Below are 9,384 nucleotides of genomic sequence, written 5' to 3'. Positions count from 1 at the left end.
ATTCTGTATTTGTATGAAAAACACGTGGTGCACAAACACATATGCACTAGTGTGAGTCCTGTTACTGACTCCACAACTCTGAAATTAAATCACATTTCTAATTTTCACAGATGAGAAAGTGAAACGAAGTCAGCCAACTGTGGCAGTGCAATTAGTGCACTGACAGGAGCCACTGGCACTTCCATCACAGTGCAATTACCTCTATGCATTTCTCTGGAGAACAAACAAACCACATACACAAACACACACACACACACACACATACACACAAGAAAAACAGTTCTAGTAGACGAAAGGCCCCCAGCACAAGAAAGATGTGGGTCTGTTAGAACACGTCCAGAGGAGAGCTACAAAGGTGATCAGAGGACTGGAGCACCTCTCCTGTGAAGAAAGGATGAGGGAGATGGGGCTGTTCAACCTGAAGAAGACAAGACTCAGGGATGACCTTACTGCAGCTTTTCAGTACTTAAAGAGGGCTTGTAAAAAAAGATGGAGAGCAATTTTTTGCTCAGTCAGATAATTACAGGACAAGGATGAACAGTTTTAAACTGAAAGAGGGAAGACTTAGATTAGAGGTTAGGAGGAAGTTCTTTACTGAGAGGGTAGTGAGGCACTGGAACAGGTTGCCCAGAGGTTGTGGATGCCTGGTCCCTGGAGGTGTTCAAGGCCAAGCTAGATGGGGCCCTGGGCAACCTGATGCAGTAGGTAGCATCTCTGCCTATGGCAGGGGGTTGGAACTAGATGATCTTTAGGGTCCCTTCCAACCCAAGCTATTCTATGATTCTGTGATAACTTACACTCATGTATAACTTCAAAAAAGACTTTTGACTCAGACTGTTATTTGTCTACAAGTTCACACACTAAAATAAGTCCATTCTGATAAATTACTGACTTTATAACGCTAGCAGAACTATTTACAGCACAAACTACTAACCAAAACCAAGCACATAGTATGCTGATGTGGTAAGTGATTTTCCATCATTGGGATGTTGGTATTTCCATACGTCATGTAGGGCTTTTTTTTTTTCTCTTCCTTTTTCAAAACATCACCCTCCTAAATTAGTTACAGTGAGAAGAATAATTCTTAATAAAGTATGCAAGCTAGAAGAATCATTCCTTCTTAATTACAGCAAAAAAACAGTTCATGCTTGATGAACTGAAGGGTTTTAGAAAGGAAAGCAACCATTTTTTATATATGAATGATGCTAACTTTCACTTGACAATTACCTTTCATTTGTTGGAAAGTAGAAATTATTGGAATTAAGATTAAGGGTTCATATGAGAAACCTGTTTCTCCCTCATACGTACTGGCAAATCATCAACTGCATTAACTTCATATCACTGAAAGCATATAAACAATTTCTTGAGAAATAAGCTATTTCCCAAGAAGACATTCATGTGAGCAGAAATACATCAGCCAAATATGGTGAAATGTGAACATTTATTTGGAAGTGAAATGAAGTAGTGAGCGATATTTAGTGAGATTATCTTGTGTCAAGTTGCAAGCTATTTGGTGGAAATCATTTAAAAATATATTAGTATTTCTTCAAACACAGAATGATTTACTGTAGCTCTGTTGAACTTTCTAGAACTGAAAACTGTTCCATCAAATTCAGTGTGAACTTTGCCAATAAATTCAAGAAGAACAGGCCTACAGTAAGCATACCAAATAAAATGTAGTATTAAACATTATAAACACTTTAAAACCACTTTACTGGTCCTGTTGAACTGAACCAATAAAACACCAAAACGTAAGAATGATAGTCTTTCACTCAAGTGGTTTAATGGTTTCTTGGAAGAGGAGATTACTGAAAGGATGTGTACAAAGAATTATATTTTTGTATAAAAATATAAATACTTGTATAAAAGACATGCATGAGAATAGTTTATTCAGGTTTGAAGGCTAAATCATTCAAAACACTATCCTTCCTTCTGGTCATTAGCTCCTACTTATGCACAATAGAAAGCTTACCCACAAACAGGTGCAGAGGCAATGTTGATATGACACACAAAACATATCCCTGAGATTCAATTATAATGTTTTGATTTAGCAAACAGACAGCAGTAGATAATCAAAAGTAGTTATTCCTCTTAAATAGATTGTTTTATAATTTATATTTAAACTTAAATAATTTTACTTTAAAATTGACTGCATATTTTTTCATGGATTTTCTGTATTTTCCAAGACACCTTCCCATTTGTACAATATGAGGCCTTGCATGTTTCTGTAAAAGCAGGAGATGGAAGATCACTGAAATAGTAAGATGTTATTTATATCTTGTCAGATTCATACACTTCAGACCTTTTAAATGAGATGCCAAAGGACTATTTGATGGCTATTTTCTAAAGCTCTCAGTGAGAAGAAAACATCTCTTTATTACAGTTTTTCCCACCAAGCTTTCACCATTACCTTTCCAAATGCTGTTAGTCAGCTAGTTTTTAATTCTACTGATGATAGCACAGCAGGAGAAATTATCTCCTGATTAAATGTATTTGCATACAACATGTGGACACATTTGGGGAAGATAAACCTGTATTTTATTTTACAGCATATAAAATTTTATATTGCCTCCACATTCTCTTAAAAATCACCCCTTCTCTTCTGGGAGAGAATGCAAAACTATAAATAAACAATTTTAATGGCCTCTGCTAAGTTTTAAAAGCTTAAATGTGCAATCAAGAAAGATATTGGGTTTGGACCACTTTAAACTGAAATTAAAAGAGATAACTGCTCATCTCCCACAGTAGCAGACATCATAGGCTGAAATAATGGATAACTGCAAAGAACTTCAGACATCAGAAGTTATGGAGAATACCAAAGATTTTATTAGAATGAACAAATTTGTTGTCAGAGTAAGCCCAGCAACCAGAAATTCAGTTTCATCAGACATATATATAGATGAGAGAATAAGCTGTACTGATGATGAGCCTGACTTGGAACACGTGGCTGAGAAGTTGTGCAACATGAAATAATTTAGGTTGGAAGTGATCCTGGAGGTCATTGTGCCCAACCTTCTATTCAGAGCAAGCCATGCTTTGAAGATTAGTATCACCTTGTGCTTTTGAAACATGTTTTTTGATACAGCATCCTGGAGTTTAACACCATGGCAATAGAAATCTTGCCCACCACTGAGGGGCTGGTAACAGCCAACACAGAACAGCCAAGGGCATGAGATATTCTGTCTCCACTGCGATGGAAAAATACCAGAGAAAAAAAGGAGCAAATAACAACAGAGGTCACATCACTCACATACCAGGTGAATGTACCAAGTTCAAGGTCTCATATTCACCAATGGGCTTTGTTGTCATGAGTTAAGCAATAAATAGACCCCAGGGCTCAGCATGATTTTCTGTTGAGGAATGAGCACTCTGGCCACACATTGCAGAATCATGTTCCTGCCCTGCTGTGGGCTCAGTCACACTGGTTTGTGTAAACCAGAATATCTTCACAGATGTTGGGTGTCAGGGTGTCAATTTACCATTTTAGGAAGTGGGTGATGAATTGCTTCAGGCAATTGTGGATTAAAGTTCTGCCTTCTTCATCTTTCCCTCATGATTGTTTTGTAGACCAGAAGGAGCAGCAGATAGAATGTGGTATTTCAGGCATCTGGGGAACTCAGTGGATGAAAACTAAGGCACACTAGAAATTACAGTTTACTGCTTTTTTTTTTTTTTTTTTTTTTTCCTGATATGATATTTAGACTTTACCACTTGTCCGACTAATGATACAAAATTTTCACTCTAGGCTGCTTTGGCATAGACTCTCCTGTTGGACTGTTGGAGTCCTTGCTTCTACACAGGTATTTTCAGTGTGTCTGAAGCAAAAATACAACTGAAATATGTAATCCAAAGAAGAAAATTTTTCAGATTACAAGTATCTGAATTTATGACTGATGATAATAGAACTTAAAGCATTTTTCCTATGCTGGATTCAGAAGAAAGTAAAGATACACAGAAACTTTTGCTGGGAATTGTAGACATAGTAGTAAAGTTTTTCTGATAACAAATTTTAGCTGCAAGTATTTTAACTTGTCAAACTACTACTGGCAGTAGATTAGAAAAAAAAGAAAGAAAAAAAGAAAGAAAAGAAATGGAATTATCTTTGCAAACTTCTGTAGCTAGTATTTATTTTGCAACCATGGTGCTGAAATTAAACAGTTAGACAGATACATGTTTATGTTCCTGTGACCTCACACTTTTTTGTTGTTGTTTAAGAAAAAAAAAAAAAAGAGAGAGAAAAAAAAACTCCATTGAAGTGTTACTAAGAAACAAAGCCTTAATGTATCTATGCTGTCTTTAACTTATCATAATTATAAATTTTTTGTTTAATTGCATCTGAAATGAAACTTTTCATATTTAACCATTATTGAATCACTTCAGACATCATGTTGTTTGCAGTAAACAGAAGAAAAAAAAGCAGAAGTGAGGTTCAACATCCAGTGTGTTCAACATCCAGTCTCAATATCTGGAGTTGCTGAAATGTTTACTGGCAGCCATTTTCCCCTCAGAAGGAGGGTCAGTTCTATTATTACAAACTGCTTGCAAAACAATTGTGATTAACTAGTTACTTGGTATTTCGGTGTTACAAATGTTTTTGGTTTATCTCTTATATATTATATTCATTATTAAATAAATATTCAGGCTCTCTGATCAGAGCCCTTTCTCTGATCATAACAGATCATTTCTCAGTTGCACTGCCTACCTCTTCTAAATAGAAATCATCTCTAAAAAGTCATCAGACTTCTACACTTCTCCAGAGCTGAATGCAGTTCTTCTCCTATGGTATTTCTCTACAGATAAATAAATAGACAGAAAAATGTTGATGTTGTTTTGTAATGGAAAGAGCATGGAGAACAGAAGAAAGGGAAATATTCATGTCTATGTTCTGCTGTCCTGCTAAGATCACATCCTTTCTGCACACTCCCTGTCAGTTCAATAGCTCAGATCTCTTAAAGGGAAGCCTGCTAGTAATGGTGTGTACTCACCCATAGCATTTAAGTTACTTGAATATGGAACTGTGGGCCATGAACATATGTTGTATCTATCTGCATAAAAGCAGAGCACCAGCTGCACTACAGGCCAGACCACAAACTGTTTCGATTCACCAGACACTATTAAAAAGAAAAAGTGAGGAAAAGTATGGACTACTTACTAGGAAGGTGTATTGCTTTCACATCAGTAGGTAGCGCAGCATCAACATGCTGCTCTCTCACACACGCTCCTCAGCAGGACAGGGGAAACAAAATGATGAAAAAAAGCTCATGAGTTGAGATAAGGACAAAGAGATCACTCACCAGTTACAGTCACAGGCAAAACAGACACAGCATAAGAGAGATTAATGTAATTTATTGCCTAGTGCTAACAGACTAGAACAGTGTGAATTAAAAGCAAACTAAAAACACCTTCCTCCCCCATCCACCCACTTCTACATCCTCCCCCCAAGGGGAATGAGGAATGGTGGCTGTGGTCAGTCCATAACACTTCATCTCTGTCATTCTTTCACGGTCCCTCTCTGCCCCTGCTCCAAGTGGGTTCCCTCCCATTGGATGCCGTCCTTCCTGAACTGATCCTGTAGGGGCTGCCCACAGGCAGCAGCTCTTCAAGAACTGCTCCAATAAGAGCAGTTATGGAGCAATATGCTCCAGTACCATGGGGTCCATCCATCAGAAGCAAACTGTTCCAGCACGGGTCCTCCACGGGCAGCATCTCCCCCCAGACTCCCTGCTCCTGCATGGGCTCCTCTCCACGGGCTGCAGCTCTGGCTGGGGGCCTGCTCCTGCAGGGGCTCTCCATGGGCTGCAGTCTCCACTGGTTGCAGCGATGCAACCAGTGTCACTCACTGGCTCAGTGATAGTGAGCAGTGGGTCCCTTTTAGAGCACAGACATGGGGCATCTGCTGGGCTCTGCTCACAGAGGCCACCTCTGCAGTCCCCCAAAAATCTTGCCACATAAGCCCAAGACAAAGGACAAGTAAAATGAATGGGGAAAGTCTGCAACAGTAATTGCCTTTTTTGGCCTCCACAAGAAGAAAGTAATCATCACCTAATTAGTGTAAATAAGCTTGGAAAAGCCTGAAGAAAGAATGAGTTAATGAACATGTGAAGAATTTAAGAATTTTGCAATGATAAGTAAACATAGGACCTGCTCACCAGCCTGATCTCCTCCCACCAAAGGCATGGGTTCACAAAACAGGGAACATCTGCCCTGTGGGGGAAGTCTCATAGCCCTTTCCTGTGCTGCTGGCTTCCCCCTACACACCCTTCACCTCTCCCTTGCACTATTTCTAGTAGTGCAGAGCAATTCACTGTAGAATTCAATTGTAGAGCAATTCAAATCACTATGCCTGTAAACAGCTACTCCTTTTTTTTTTTTTTTTTTTGTCATTTTTGCAAGTTCAGTCACCACACAGTGCAGTCGAAGCTTAAGTATCAGTGCAAAGGAAGCAGTGTCAGCACATGGCCACGTCTCATCTTCCCAGCCATAGCTCAGCCAGCTTACTCCAAAAGTGCCCCAGGAGCCCAAGAAGCTGACAGAATGGCAGCCTGGCAAATATCTTGGGGCAGAGGCAATCTCTTACTTGACAGTCTGAATTGTTGTATTTATAACAGAAAAGACCTCCCACTGAAGCATCCATCTGGAGGTACAAGCGATCACATAAGACTGTGTTGTGATGGTGGTTGCTCCATGTACCAAATTGAATATGACATTTTCCCCATTGTTTACCCAGCTCCAGTGTCTAAGCCTAGAAGCCATAAGACACACAATACCTGTCACCAACAGTTCCCACATTGCTGTATCCACTGATAAGCAGCAACCCACTACTGAAAATTCATTTATTTGAGAACAATGGGCATGTTATTACTGAACCACTCAAAACAGTATTAACATGCAGTAGTTTCCACCTGAGGTACACACTCATATCGTCATTTGGACAATGGGTTTGGAACTCATAAATTTTTTTCTTTGCTGTTATTCCAAATCACAAAGCAGTAAATTCACTGTTATCTTAAGAAAAAGAATGCAACTACTCATATTGAATAGCCCATCTTCATCTTTGTAATAGCACTACACTGGCAGTATTTAAGAGATCTTACCAAGTATTAAAATTAACTCACATTCAGCAGGAAAACATAGTCTGTCCAATGAATAAACAGTTCCTTCAATATAATGCAACCAGATTGAATTGGAAGTCATAATTTACCACCATCAGAGAAGTTTTGTCATTTTCAGTGCTGGCAGATCATAGAAGTTGAAAACAAAAACAAAAAAAAAAAAGCACCTGAAGTATTTAGGAAGCAAAATACATCATCACAGGTGTTGTAAATTCCTTTGGGTGCTTTCCTAAGTATCCAAGTGTTGAGAATTAAATATCATGCTAATATGCTAATATTTACAGTTGATCAGAGGTGTGCTGTGTTACCAGTACAACCCTGGAGAAGCATACCAGCAGGTGAGGCATATCTCAAAGGTCCTAACACTTTGCCCTAAAGGATCCCCACAGCTACAGAATCAGTACATATTGTTTATTAGTGATCCTGAAATAATTCCTAACATTTCAGACTAAGGTAACAATCAAATAAAAATACCTACATACACATATCTGGGGGAAAAAAAGAAGAAAAAAAAAAAAAAAAAAAAGGCAAGATATAGAAAGGTGGACATTTTGCCTCAAGAATCAGATTTTAAGACCTTGAACCTTGCTCTCTGTCTATGTACACCACAAACAAGCTACAGGTATTTGTCTAATCTCAGTGATGAGCAACCTGTTACTGATGCCTTCTTTGCCTCAGCAGGCTGATTCAGCCTAGGCTGAGACCTTGTTTCGGGATAATGTACTGCCTTATATAGCCTACCCTTTCTTAAGCTCCCTATTAGATTAAAATATTCTCCCACCTTGAGGATTTCCTCAGTCATTAGTCAGAAATAAGATTCACTTTCAACCCAGCAGACTGCCCCTGCCTGCTCTGGAAGCACTAATTACTGCCCAGCAGTGAACAGGCAGCCAGCAACTGCTCACGTCGGCAGCCAGCCACTGCAGAGATCATTGGCATATTGTGAGGCAGCCTGCCCTTTTCTTCCTTCCTGGGCAATACTCAAACCCTACTGTGAAGCTGTCCTGTTTTTTGCTGTTGTGGTGTGGGGTTTTTGTTTCTTTTGTTGATGTTTATACGTATATAATATATAAACATTTATAATATATAAACATTTATTATTTATATATATATATAACTTTGAGACAAAACACTAGCAGCAAAACTAAGTTTTTTTTTTTCAGGATTCATAGTGTACGTGAGACTAATCACAATCCATGTAACATGTTGGCAGCAATTTGAATACAAACACTTCTATTTGCATTTTCTAAGTATGGATCATCAGAACTTGACCTTGTTTACCTCAGACCACTGATTGTACTGGGCTACTTACATGAAAATGAAATGTACGAACATTCAGGCCTCCTATTTATATCCTCACTGTCCTCTGTTCTACTTTCACAGTTTTTCTGCTGTCAAAGTTGTGAATGGCACTGGTCAGCTTGAATCCACTGTAGGTGGGGGTTGTAGTAAAGCTTATGTTTAGCAACATAGGTTCTCTTTTTGTCATATTAAAAAAATCATAACTCTCAAGATACAGTTTGATAACTTTAATGAGGCTCTGCAATTTACATTCAGTATGTTATAGTACACAAAATATAATAAATCACATATACATATAAACTTTTTGTTTGTTTGTTTTACAAGTTAACCATTATGGACTACACAAGCTACATTTATTCACATAACAAAATGGAACATTGATGAGCTTCATTCACTGATCAAACACCTCAACAATTTACGAGCCAACATTTTTCTGCAGCTGCTAAAACAACTATCTTCCTTAAAGAACAAATAATTTATGTCAATAGATACACTGGCATCACATTCTACAAAATCAAAAGGCCAAATTGAGCACTGACTGAATACTCCCAGATTTCAGCAGAACACACAAGAAGCAACAGTGCTGAGCTTATACCAGCATCAAATGTGTACACATTTTATGAACTATGTGATTGACAAAATAAATCACAGACAAATTCCTTAGGGTAAATAAAGCCATTTCATTTCATTACATGTTTATTTCACCCATATTTTTTTAACCTTTTTAAAATAAAAAGGAAATAACTTTTAAAACAAAAAATGAATTATTTAAATCATTTATTTTCTGACTCAAACTATTCTCATAAACAACATGAATTTGTAGTTAGTGAATAGTTTTGGTCTCTCAAACAGTCTTCTTGGTGAATCAATTTTTAACTACTTAATCCACATACATCAACAATTTGCAAATGTTGTTACTTGAAGTTAAGTAGGTAAAAATAACATTAGACATTTCTATATGAAAATAATC

The sequence above is a fragment of the Aythya fuligula genome, chromosome 8 (assembly GCF_009819795.1).
Source record: "Aythya fuligula isolate bAytFul2 chromosome 8, bAytFul2.pri, whole genome shotgun sequence".
NCBI classification, from domain to species: Eukaryota; Metazoa; Chordata; class Aves; order Anseriformes; family Anatidae; genus Aythya; species Aythya fuligula.
This window is presented reverse-complemented; position numbering follows the sequence as displayed.